General features: G+C 36.5%; 1 protein-coding gene across 4 annotated transcripts in view; it reads right to left on the bottom strand.

Annotated features, from left to right (window-relative positions):
• The window catches only part of LOC143245163 (uncharacterized), a 49786-nt gene extending 37238 nt beyond the window's left edge, over window positions 1–12548 (bottom strand). For 3 of the 4 annotated variants that reach the window (XR_013025490.1, XM_076491208.1, XM_076491187.1), the window contains exon 1: window positions 7485–8082. The gene's annotated coding sequence lies outside the window, so the exon portion shown is untranslated. Of the gene's footprint in view, window positions 1–7484; window positions 8083–12423 lie in introns of those variants that run through there. The other variant, XM_076491197.1, reaches the window with a different exon arrangement.
• Window positions 12549–14538: the final 1990 nt, after the last annotated feature.

Consider the following 14538-nt stretch of genomic DNA (forward strand, 5'->3'; position numbering starts at 1 on the left):
CTATTATTCATCTGATCACCACGGTTAGCTAAAACGTCTTGGAAAATCGTCCAAACATGATTGTGGTGGAAGGGGAGGAAGCGGCCTAGGAGTAGATTCGCAAGGTTAAGTTCGAATCTGATGTTAAAATTTCGTATGTTCAGGCCTACTTAGACTTGGATTCCAATGGAGCCATATTTGAATGTTTTCACGACCTTCACTTTCAAGCTAGATGGACCAAACTCGGCACGCGTACCCAGGTATCACAGTTGTGTATTTGTGTGTGCATATCAATGGATTTCCTTACCAGTACAGATTTCCTTCGAAGTTTGGGATAGTTACAGGTAATTAAAAAATGATACACTTGTCCTTTGTGAATTACGAGAGAACCTTTTGAACCTCGCAGCGAAGCGCTTGTTATTCATGTTGGTAACACTTACGTAGGAAAATAAGCGAATTGTACAACAAGAATTATCGATATTGTACGAGTCTCTGATATAACATGTAGTATAAATACGTACAGATACGGGGTGGTGACATTATGGGGAACTATACAGGCGTTGACTTATTTTTATCGGTTTTTGAGGCAACGTTGATACGTAAGGCTGAAATCTGCAATGGAATACTCCTGAAAAAGACTTGATCATATACAGGAAGAAACCAAACATATTCGAACTGAAAATCTAAGACAGAAGCAGTATATATGGAAAAGTGAAACCTAGTCTGTTTCTACTATTTGGTAGCCATCATACAATACGACATGTGACTAAGTAGGTGTGACGTTCTTGTAACACGACGAGGGATCAGCACACATTCTTTAACACATCTTTAATGTTAACTGAAGTTAATTAACAGCAATATACAGTTGATTTAGGAATTTAAATATTTCTCAAACATTGCTGTCTATCTGTTACTGCCTGAATAAATTTCCGAGATATTTGGTAAAATAACCGACACCTTTTCTTCAAGATTAAGTTTAAATGAATAGTTAAGTAGGACGATCGACTCTAGTTTGATCGGCATCCATCTTGGTACTGCGAATGAGGGCTCAAGCGAGTGAATAGATCACTAACAAAACGCATGAAACTGACACCAAAACGTTTTGTGCCACGTGTAGCACCGACGCTTCTGCATCTAACGAAAGGTGCGTCTGTTGGAAGCAGCCAGCCCATGCTCTTATTTTTACTTTCTGGGCCACACATTGACCCTTGTCCTGAAACAAATGTTCTCATTTCCCTGGTGTCGAATTTGAAAAATAAACAGTCAAAAGAAGGTCAATGTACTTCATTGATCCGAGATGACGATTTTTTTGTTTTTTACCAGTCATTTAAAATTAATTTTAATTTCAATTTATTCCACCGGACGACTACTTTGAGTTTAAAATCTGATGCGTGTGTGTGTGTGTATATATATCAAAAAGGACGAATATTACAACTCAGTTTCATTACCTACTGTCACCTTGGAAAATTTACAAAAAATTTATCGTTGTGTATAATAATAATAATAGAAACCTTCGTTTTTATGATAAGAGCTTAATATACTCGAGGATAGCTACGTTATAATTATCAGATCAAACTGTGATGTATTTTTGAATTTGAAAAAAAAAAAATTGTGGTCAAGATTTCAACATTAAAAAGTGAAATTTCTTATTCCTAGTGGGCCAACAATAAATATAAGGACTTGCAACACTAAAATTCTTGGTTCATTTCCAAGCGATGCGCTCAGCAGGTAGACTAAAATGGCTTTGCTATAAAAGACTAAAGATTATAAGAGAACCTTTTCATATAGAAAGACAATGTTTGTTTTTCAAAGTTTCGCAAAGTTACACGTGGCCTTCTGCGCTAGCCGTCCCTAACTTAGTAATGTAAGACTCAAGGGAAAGCAACTAGTCATCATCACCCACCGTTAACTCTTGAGTTGCTCTGTTATCAACGAATAGTGAAATTGACTGTCACATTAAACGCCCTCACGGCTGAAAGGGAGCGAGCATGTTTGGTGTGATGGGGATTCTAAATAAAATGATTTATTTGTGTCGAAAACTAACATATGCAAATTTCTTATTGTTTAATTTTAATTTTAAGCGTTTATGCCATGAAAACTTTAACTGCTAGCATGTCATTAGTTTTTAAGTCATTAGCAAGTATTAGTGTTGTTTCTTTGCGTCTAATCATCAATTTTGGTGGAAGAGTTTTTTTTATCATTTTATTTTAATAAGGCCTTTTAGCAAGAATTTGCTTATCCTATGACCTTTCTTATTTAGTTTTATTTCTCTTTCTAGAGCAATACACTAATCACTCACATTCTTAAATTACCTTCACATAGTTTCAATGGATTTTTAGCCGCAGCATATGGGCTTATAAAATGGCTCCCGGTTTTAGAAGTACAAACTTCTAACTCGTAGCTTCCTTATCTCTTGACCGATTTAGATCTAATTAAAGTTTTGGTCGCAGGAGGTCAAACTCTATCGAATGATGTATGATGTATCTGACTACATCCAAGGTTTCATAGATGAATTTACTCTAATCGTGCATTTAAAAAAATCAACTTTAAGATAAGTTGATGAGTAATAGAAATCGAATTGAGTATACTTCCGCCTCACGCGTGCTATAACTGACGCACAAAATATAGGCAATGAAGAAGATTTACTCTAATCCTATCTAAAGGAATTTCAAGTACCGCGGCTATTGAGGATTCTCTTTTTTTCTATTTATGATTTTGCCTTATTTTAGTGTATTTGGTGAATGAAGTCTTAAGGTAATACCCAATTCGGTTGGTCTGACGCTACAATACAGTTAACTTAATAGAAGTACATTTATTGTACCAAATATGTTGAGGCTAACAAGAGCAGGGCAGTTTTTATTGAACATAACAGGTCTCCATATTTGATTTTAACTTCTCTTTACCATGGGGCCCGACAAGGCCAGGTGGTTAAGGCATTCGACTCATAATCCGAGGGTCGCAAGTTCGTATCCCCATCATACCAAACATGCTCGCCCTTTCAGCTGTGGGGGCGTTATAATATTCGGTCAATCCCACTATTCGTTGGTAAAAGAGTAGCCTAAGAGTTGGCGGTGGGTTGTGATAAATAGCTGCCTTCTCTCTAGTCTTGCACTCCTAAATTAGGGACGGCTATCACAGATAGCCCTCTAGTAGCTTTGCGCGAAATTCAAAACAAACAAGCTAAACTTTACAGATGGTTGTTACAATGGTCTCTGGTTCCGTATGAATGAAATGGGACTATCGAATGGAATTATTCGCTGGCTCTCTAACTTTTTGGAAAACAGACAATGTAGAGTAAACTTTCTCGGGTTTATTCACTTCAGAAACCGGCATCCCTCAAGGAGGGGTGGCTAGCGCTATTCTCTTCATGTATGTGAACAATATGCCAGTTAAAGATCCAAATTATGGATACTCATCACAGTTCGCTGATAATCTAGCAAACTGGAAAAGTGCCCCAACATCGGCAATAGTAGCCACAAACATACAACCACAACCACACAGAATATGTGAATATTGTGAAAAATATAGAATTAAAATAAACAAAGCAAAAACACGAACTAGTGACATTTACAAAGTTAACGAAACACCAGAAAGCACAACCACAGATTTACATGAATATAGCGCTTCTACAGACTGCTACATCTGCAAAATTTCTAGGATTAACGTATGATTCTAAACTTACATGGTCAAATCTTGTAAATAATATAAAAACTAAAATTTGGCGAAGAAAAACTATGCAAGGAGTCTAACTGGCAAAAACAGTAAAGCAACACCTGAAAACACTCTTAAAATATACAAAACGTATATAAGACCTGTAATAGACTATGTAGCTCCAGCATGGATTAATGTCGGTAAAGAACAATTGAAAACCAAACTACAGTCATTACAAAATACACTACTTACGACAGCATACAGAGTACCTAGAACCACCTCTTCAAAGTTTATGCATAAATATTCAAACACAACAACAATAACATAGACTCCTACGTAGTACAATAAAATATACTGATAAAAAATTTTAGAAAAAAATGAATTATTATGTGAACTCGACAGGTACTGCATATATGATGAAGATAGTCCTAATCATTTCTCTCCGATTAACTTATTAGATCATTAAGATATAATTACATAAAAACATAAATAATAATACTAATTAAGTGCTAAAATAAAAGAAGCCATCTATGAACTCGACCTCAGTGAAAGAACTAATGGTGCTCTATACATGGACATTGCCCTGAAAGAGGCCAGAGTAATCCACATTTACTCGGGCCCTCATGTATAAATTATTAATATACTGAGCAGTTCACACCAACAAGGAAAAGGAAGGAGGAAGAGGTCAAGTGCACCTGACCCTCCTGGGTATATAAAATGTATACTCAAACAACGAGAGAGATGTTTGTTATTAAAAACTGGTTAATGGTAATGTGTGAAGTCAAAGCACTGCTATTAACACGTAAGAAATGCAGAGCGCACGATTATTTATAGTTAATCGGAATTTGTAAGTTTGTTGCCTAATTAAGCAAGTCAGTTACTGTTCGTTGAATTTCGTGTAAAACTGCACGAGGGTCATCTGTTCTAAGTACCCCTAACTAGGAAGTGACAGACCAGACCAAAGGCAACAAGTACACAGTACCTGCCACAAATTCTAGGGCTACTCTTTACCAATAAAATTATATCCCCATAGTTAAAAGGGGCGAGCATATTGGGTGCGAGATTCGAAGCCACGATCCATACACTGGAAGTGAAGTGACACAGGCCATGATAGTCTGGTTTCCATTACATCTAACACTAAACTTTCACAAGAACGAAGAATTAAACACAACGAAAAGTTTAAGCCTTCTTTCTGTGAGACTTTACTGATATGCTAGAAAAAAGATAAAAGAAAGGATAACTGCAGAATAGCAGTTCTAACAAAAAATGTTACATAAATTACAAAATGACGTGATGACGCATGCCCGGAAATGACACACTATATGTAAACGACCACTGATCCGTCTCGATCACTAGCGCGCCTCGGTTCAGAAAACTTGTCTCCATGGTTTTTATTCATCCGATTAAACACTTTCCACACCCAAGCGAACACCAGGGTTATATGCTTTCATTTTTCTCCCGATAATTGTTCCCTAATATTTTTGGAGTCACTCACTGGCTTCAGCAACACCACATCTCGAGGCTGTATAAAGCAACCCAGGCGTTCCCGAACAGCGTGAAGCGTGCCTGAGAGAGTCGCCTTGTCTCTGAAGGTTCAATGGATTGTCTCGGCGATTAGCAACGGCAAGAACCCGTTTCGAATAAGATCCTAGCTGTGAAAAAAAGGTTCCACGGCTACAACACGCCTAAACGACGAGCCAAATGTTACAAAGCAAGATACATAAGAAACTCAACGCATTCTTTAGTGTGTAGTTTGATTACTGCATCAAGTTACTTCCAAGATATACGTTCAGTAATGTATTTCTACTGCAGAAAATCCAGAATATTTTGATAAACACTCAAATCACGAAGTATTTATAGCAGAAAAAGTGTATAAAAAAACAATGAAACAAAAACATGTAACCTATTATATACAACAATAAGAACAATAAGATAAAACATGGATTAAATATACAATTCAGTAATATGTTACCACATATACTACACATGGTTACTTTGTCTCTTCGAAATATCAAGACAGACACACTATTACTTGAAAAAACTTGTAGCAAGTATATCATATATGCGATTGATTCTATTTTTAGATACCATTTATAACAGGTATGTTAAGCCCGTAGCAGGGTATAGGGGTTTGGAAGTTGAGAAAGAAACTCTCACACACATTCCTACTGGAGTTCCCTGGCTTTATGTATTAATATTTGTTGTTTTCTTTCTTTGATATGATGCCCTTTTATTGTATAATTGGTTTTGTAAAATTGTGCATATGTGAGGAAACGAAGGTTTCAATGAAAAGTTATACATAAAACAAGCTATACTTTGGACTAAAACAGATTCTCTCTACCCTGCTTACAGACCTGGCTACTGGTTTGGGTGCATCATACATACAATTTATTTTGTACCTTATAAGCCCATCCTTAGGGATTCGGTAGTAAGTTTGCAGGGATTTAACGCTAAAACTCGGGCTTCGATACATGCTATAGGCACAGCAGATACTTCATTGTTTAGCTTTATCCTTAACCGTGAACAAAACCTAAAGTCATGGACCACGTATATCACAACTATTACTAACTTAATTTCCTAGAAACTTTGTTATAACAGGTATACCACACGTGTGACTGATTCTGTTTATTAGAAACCTTGTAACAGCTATATTACATATGTAATTGAGTTCGTTCTCTAGAAACAGTGAAAAGAAAAAAGTATGTTAATCCCCTTTCAATGGAAGAACAATAGAAGTTTAAAAATATTGTACAATTTGGAGTGATTGACTCCGTTTCAAAATCTTGCAATATATGTTTGTACCTTTTCTCCTTAATCTGTACCACAGTGTAAGTTAAAGTATTTGTTTTTGTTGGACACTGTTACGTCGATGCACTGTCCGTTGTTATTATTAACGATATATTCTGATGTTTGTGAAAGACGTTAACCAACGACGTTCGGTTTATTCCAACTTACATGAAGTATACCTGTTTATTTACTATGTTACTTTAAATGAAAACTGTTTAGCACGTTTTAACTTGTTAGATAACATTACAACAGGATTTATTGGATAAATATATATTCTAGGAACTTGTGAGTGAAAACAAAAAAGGACGTGTCAAACACAATTAATTTGCCATAGCCGGTGAGGACGAGGCCTTTCAGCCAATGCGAAAGCTGATCATACCGGCTGGAGTGGGACAGACATAATAATGGTCGATGCGCTAGTTCTGTCATTAGCATTATGAACAATTTTGGTTATGTCACTTACAAACCAGTATCAGGATAAATATTAGTATCATACAGGGTGTTTGGAAAGTCACTGTGCAGTTTTGTAATCATATTTTATTCAGTCTATTTCAAGCCAGCAACTGATAGCGGTGTTTAGAAACAAAATAGGAAGGATCCAGGCCTGTATTGATGCCAACGGGGGTCACTTTCAACATTGTTTATAATTGTTATTCACATTTACCTCCTGTATTCTATATTGAAACATGTCTGTTACTAACTATATATAAATGCACAGTGACTTTCCGAACACCCTGTATAATCGCTACTCGTATCTCTAAAAAAGACCTGATACACCCGCTCCGATATAATTTCACTGCAAGTGTCCGCCGCTAACAAGATATTTGGTATATATTCATACTATACACCGAATAGAATTATCTTCATTTTCAAATTATTTGTAACACATCACAACTGTGTATACTTCTAATTCTATTTTCCGTAGTGGATCAACAGCGCTAATGGATTTCTCAACCGGGAAACATATTGTCTTCGGCATACTAATTACTATGACGTCAGCAAAAACAAAACAAAACAGTCATGTGATTGACATAAACCTGTCACTAAGTAAGGTTTGTTCTACTCACCTTTGTGATAATGTCGTCATACAGCCCTCACTTCTTTCCAAAGTCCAGAACTTTTCATCGTGTATGAAGACAATTTTTCGAAACCAATGTTACGACGTCCTATGTTCCATACCAAGAACTGTTGTATAAACCAATCAGCTTGTGTTCCATACCAAGAACTGTTGTATAAACCAACCAGCTTACTTTCTGTTTAAGCAGTCTTTCGAATATTTACTGACTCTGTTCCGGTTATGTGGGTTTTAAAAATATCATTGAAGTTATTCTATGTCATTTGATAAGAACAGTTTGTGAAATCAGCAATAGTAAAGTGAGGAGGAATAAGAAGTGACGGAGTTCTGCATTTAGACAAGGAAACTGATAAAGAAAAAACGATACTTCGGTTATTTTAAGGTTGTTGACATATATGCCGTTAAGAAACAATACCCAGTAACGAAGACGTAAATCAGATATCTGATTTACTTCGTACTCGGCTCAAAATAAACGGTACGCTGTTTACCGGATACCAGCTCCGGCAGAAAATGTGGTTCCGAATTTAATGCCACGGGATAGTTAAGCTCTTTAGTTGGTCACTTCCTTCCCTCTCTTCTGGTAAACTGCATCGTAAGCACTTGATCGGCTGTCTTTGTTCCAGCCCACAGCCGCCACTGGACGATTACTGTCACTGCTGGTGCACGAGGCTTAGGCGAGTCTATTTTTTCTTTAGAGGTTGTTCAATGTCGGCGCTCTTGGGATGGGCGCGGGCACCGTTAAGAGAATAGGGTAATTATATGCCTTCAATCTTTACGCAGTTCAGTATTTTCCACGGCCACCTAACGTACTTGATCAAGTTACACTGGAAGTTTCGTGCAGCCCGCGTGACAGTTCGCTGCAAGCCAAAATGTTCCAGATGGTGGAAGTCTTAAGCGCGACTGACAATATGCTGCAGCAATAGTGGCCCGAAGTTAAAATGACTGACTGATTTTCGTATTGATGTTTAGAAAGTAAAGAACTTTGAACTTTTCCTATTACACGAAGTGCCCAGGGTATCTGGGGTTTGTTCTCTATTGTTTACGTAAGCGAGTGTCTCAAAATATATGTATAAAACAAGTACATTTGTAGTGTGGTTTAAATCACGTTTGTAAATATGAAAACACTTACTAAAGGAATAGTAATGTAACCCTAACTATTACATGTTTTTTTTTCTAAATTACTCTCTTCCCCAAGGGGATATTTGCGGGCTTACAACACTTGTGTAGCTTTGTGCTTCGAACAAACAAATAACATTTTCTGAATTACGCAATTAAATCGTATCTGTTTGTTTCGTTTTCTGCCAGTGTTTATGTAAGCGAGACTCTAAATATACATGTAAAACAAGTACTTTTCCTTTGTTGTTAAGCATTTCCTTTAAAAAATGGAAATACTTACTAAAGTAACACTAACTATTCCATTTTCGTTTTCTAAGTTACGTAATAAAATCGTACAGGTTTCAAACAAGTAACCTACCTAGTACAAGGTTCGATGCTTTATCTATTTGTCTATCTTTTAAAATGATATTCCATATAATTGTTTTGTTTGTTTTTGAATTTCGCGCAAAGCTCCTTGAGGACTATCTGCGCTACCTGTCCCTAATTTAGCAGCGTAAGACTAGAGGGGAAGGCAGCTAGTCATCACCACTCACCGTCAATTCTTGGGCTACTCTTTCACCAATGAATAGTGTGATTGATGGCACATTATAACGACCCCACGGTTGAAAGGTCGAGTATGTTTGGTGCGACGGGGATTCGAACCTTATACAAGTGAACACCAATTAAACTCTACATGTGTTTCAAACATATTTTCTGAAGCTTATATATTTTGACAAGTATGTGAACAATAAACCTAATCGTCAGTGAACCAAATAACCATCAAATATGATACTGCAAAAAAAAAAAATCGGAATTTTGTTTCACAGTGTATGATTTGCTTGTTAAATAATTCATCAGTGCAAACAAGGTTTGCTTTCTTATTTTAAAGTTTGATAGAAGTTCCCGAAGGGGGGAGACGGTATGGCGAGGTGGCTAGGACGCTTAATTCGTGATCTGACGGTTGCGGGTTCGAAGCCCCTGCACACCTTTCAGTGGTGGGATCGTTGTAAGGTCTGGTCAATCCCATCATTTATTGGTAAAAAAAAAGTAGCCCAAGAGTTGGCAGTGGGTGGTGATGACCATTTATTTGCCTTCTCTTTAGTCTTACACTGCTAAATTAGGGACAGCTAGAACAGCTAGCCCTCCTGTGGCTTTGCGCGAAGTTCAAAACAAATAAACAAGAATTGTCGAGTCGTTAACTTTCCAGTCAACATCAAAAACAGCCACACAAACAAAACATATGACTACAATACCCAACTACTCACCAAAACAATCAAACAAAATGAACTTGAACAAGCAATCAAAAATACAAAAAAACAAAGCACCAGGAAATGATGGAATACAAGCAATACTTCTCAAAAAAGGCACTCCAAAATTATTTGACCACCTATTAGCAATATTTAATTTATCTCTACAATCTAGATACATCCCAGTTTCTTGGAAGCAAGCAAACATTTTAATGTTCCACAAAGAAGGAAAACCAGCAAATAAACCAAACAATTATCGACCGATCAGCATGGCCAGTTGTGTAGGCAAAATTCTCGAAATAATAATAAGCAATAGACTCTCCACTTTTTTGGAGAATAATGCAAAATTACCAGAAGAACAAAACGGATTTAGAAAATTTAGGTTAATCACTTAATTAGGCTAACTGAAACAATAATAAACAGCTTTAATGATAAAGAATGCATTGTTACCTGCTTCCTCGATATCGAGAATGCATTCGACACTGTATGGCACAATGGTCTTCGGTTCCGTATGTATGAAATTGGACTACCGCGTGGAATTATTCGTTGGTTATCAAACTTTTGGGGAAATAGAAAATGTAGAGAAAACGTAGAGGGAACTTTCTCGGAGTTCTTCACTCCAGAAGCTGGAGTCCCTCAAGGAGGGGTGGTTAGCTCTATTCTCTTCATCATGTATGTAAGTAATATGCCACTAAAAGATCCAAGCCATGGATACGCGTCTCAGTTCGCTGATGATGTAGCAATTTGGAAAAAGTGCCCCTACACCAAAATAGCAGCCGCCAACTTACAACCACAACTAAATAGATTATGTGAATATTGTGAAAAATACAGAATCAAAATAAATACAGCGAAGACGCAACTGGTAATATTTTCAAAATCTACGAAATATCAAAAAGTTCAACCGCAAATCTATATGAATGGGGAACGCCTCCAGACTGCTACATCTGCAAAATTTTTAGGATTAACATATGATTCGAAACTACATGGATAAAACATGTAAATAGTATAAAAAGTAATATTTGGCGAAGAATAAACTATGCTAGGAGTCTAACTGCTAAAAACTACGGAACACCACCAGAAAACATCATTAAAATATACAAGTCATACATTAGACCTGTAATAGACTATGCAGCTCCTGCATGGATCAATGTAAGTGTAAATCAAATTCAAACCAAACTCCAAGCATTACAGAATACAATAATTACATCAGCATACAGAGTACCTAAAACCACTTAATCAAAGTTCATGCATAATTACTCAAATACACAAACAATACCAGATAGACTTCTACAGAGTACAATAAAATATTTTGATAAAAATTGGCGAAAAAATGAGTTGTTATGCGAACTAGACAGGTATTGGATATATGATGAAGAGAGATCTAAACACCTTTCCCCGTTAAATCTATACATTAGATCTTTAAGACAAAATCATTAAAAATAATAATAGTAGTATTAGAATATAGATAAAATAACACAGGCCACTTACGTTCTAGACTTATTAAATAATAATAATAGTAATAATAAAAAAAAAACCATCAAGAAGAATATAAATGGACATTGTCCTGAAAAGGACCAGACTAAATTTATGATATCACTCCAGCCATTCTGTATTTAAATCGAAGTATATATTAATCTGGCCACTCCAACAAAGTCATGGAAGGAGAAAGAGGTCGAGTGTACCTGACTCTCCCGGGTATACACATAAATATAACCAAACACCAGAGAGACTAGAACGAGTCGTTACATTCCTGTGCTAATTTGGATATCAGTGAGAAACAATGCCTTACAATTATGTCATTCACATCATACAATCCTGAATTAATAAATTTAGTTTAATAAAAGAAAAAAATCTACAAACGCCTGCCCAATCAGATATAATTGGCAAATCCAACTACAACAAAGAAAGCAGAATTACTCCCAAAGTCCTGATGTATATTTGTCAAATTGAATTAATTACTAGTAAAACTTTTACTTGTATTAAAACAAAAAACTTGCTATAAGAATGTTTAGGTGAGGGTTACAAAATCTAATTCAAATTTTAAATTCACCAGTCTATTAATACAATGCACCTGGGTGTTTAAAAATTCAACATACCCAAATACCCACAAAGAAGCACCTGCTAATACAGTGGTATGTCTACGGATTTACAACGCTAAAATCAAGGGTTCGATTTCCTTATGTGAGCTCAGCAGATAGCCCGATGTGGCTCTGCTATAAGAACACACACACTCATAAAGAAGCTAGCCGTTAAACGTAAGCCTATGTTTAAGCATAAATAACCGATAAGTCAGTGAAAGGGCACCATCTATATTACATTCAATCAGTTTTACCAATGCAAAAATTAAGATGATGTTCAATCTATCATTAGATATGCCACTTGTCACTAAATTATGCTGGTTTCGTAGAATTCCACACCTCATCCGTAACCCGAACAATAACAGACTGTAAGAATGAAGCCTGGCTTCATATACTGGTGTTTTGAGACACATTTCACACATACAATGTTCTTGTATCTGTATTGAAATTTCAAGAATATGCAGCGCTGTTGAAGTAAAATACGTCTCGACATATAACGTATAATACCTACCTTGAAATGCGGCCAGGACATTCCGGGCTCCTTAGATAATGGTATTTTCCCGCGAGAATGACATTAATTAATTAAAGTCGCACCATAACGAAACCTTTTTTTTTTTTAATATTTTGGCCCAACATTGCTGCTACTTTGTCCCAGGTCAAAATTTAGATTTTGTGTTATTAAATGCCCACCAGGATATATGCAAAGAAAAAAAGACCTGGTTAAGCGTATATTCCCGTTTCTTCTATTCGATACCATTATTTTGATTTCATAGTAATGTCTAGCTGAATAATCCTGAGGCATTAGTCACGGTGCAACCGTTTCTAGCACTTTCAGTTCTGCTTTGATGATACTGCTAGTTTGTTCGCACTTGGTTTGAGTATAAACGTGCGTAGTTCGTTGTGAAATGTTTTTGTGGTTCGATTCCGTATTTTGTCAGCACTCAACCAGACCTTCCAGTGTTCATATAAGCTTTTTCAAGCGAAACAAACTCAGTTCTTTTTACCGAACTGGCCAAGTCTCTGGTAGACTGAATCTCACCTATATTTACCAATCGAACATTGTTGTTTACACAGTTTTACAAACGAACTGAACCGTACTGAGTAGCAAAAAGCCTCAGTATGGACAGGCACCAAAACTGTTCGTCACCGTTTGGCAAGCTGGCTACATAGCTGTCAGTTGCACGAGAAACAAGAGACGTAATGTGTTAGCTGTATGCGTTCATGCTATTTCAATGTGTAAAGTAATCATGTAATTTTCAAGTGTACTTGTCTGTTGTTCGAATACTTATTTTTCATTGAGTTTAACTTAAAGCCACACACACACACACGAATGAAATTAATTGTTAAATTAGTTGGTCTAAATTAACCTTGGTCAAGGAATCGCTTTTATTTAATGTTTATTTCTCTGTTACATAATTTACCACTCAGTAGTAAGTCTGAAAGCTTATAACGCTAAAAACCGGTTTTCGATACCCGTGATGGCATACCACAAATGATTCATCGTGTGGCTTTGTTTTTACTACAAACAACTAGTTGCATATTTTGAACAATTAATATTTATTAAGTCAACATGCGTATTGTATTCATTAGGTTAACCAGGAATAAAATCTAGTACTTGAACAATGGGCCCGGCATGGCCAGATGGTTAAGGCACTCTACTCGTAACCTGAGGGTCGCGGGTTCGAATCCCCGTCACACCAAACATGCTCGCCCCTTTTAGCCGTGGGGGCGTTATAATGTGGCGGTCAATCCCACTATTCGTTGGTAAAAGAGTAGCTGCCTAGTGATGACACTGCTAAATTAGGGACGGCTATCGTAGATATAGCCCTTGTGAAGCCTTGCGCGAAATTCAAAACAAACATTCTTAAGCAATAACATTAAATGTACTCGCGTTTTGTATTATTTCTTTATATATCGGACATGGTCTATTCATACAGTTATATTCGTTAATTTAATTATTATTGCCTGTTCAAACATGTTGACGTATTATATACACGGAATCTCCGCCCACTGGCCGACTTGAACTTTGAACTTTAGATAAACTACTTTGTGTTCGCTTTTACGTAATAAAGACTCCTTAGATACGTTCTGTGCTATCTTTATCTAAACACTTTCTACTCTGCTACCTAGATTCAATTCCACTACTTCGTCAACCTGTTAAGACTGTAACCACAGCCCCCTCCCCGCCAAACGGCACAGCCGCATGTCTACGGATTTACAACGCGAAAAACCGGGTTTTGATACCCGTGGTGAGCAGAGCACACATAGCCCATTGTGTAGCTTTGTGCTTAAATAAAACAAACAAAGCATCCACAAAACTTGTTGTGAGCACTTTATATTACACATAACTTAACAGGCACACCTTGTTTATAGCTTGTCTGTTTATAGAGCTAGAATGTTTTATATGTTTATAGCTGAATAAACATCCAATATCTAGTGTGTTTATTCAGCTATAAAAATATAAAGCATCTACAGCTATTTGCCCTCTAACTAAATCATTCTACTACCTCAAATTAACTAGAATCTATATAAAGCCTTTGTCAAAGTGCTATTTTGCCAACATCTATGAATCAGTCGGAGACCAAACTTGTCGAATATTTGTTGTTGTTTTTTTAATTTCACGCAA

Source organism: Tachypleus tridentatus, chromosome 1 (assembly GCF_004210375.1).
Source record: "Tachypleus tridentatus isolate NWPU-2018 chromosome 1, ASM421037v1, whole genome shotgun sequence".
NCBI lineage: Eukaryota > Metazoa > Arthropoda > Merostomata > Xiphosura > Limulidae > Tachypleus > Tachypleus tridentatus.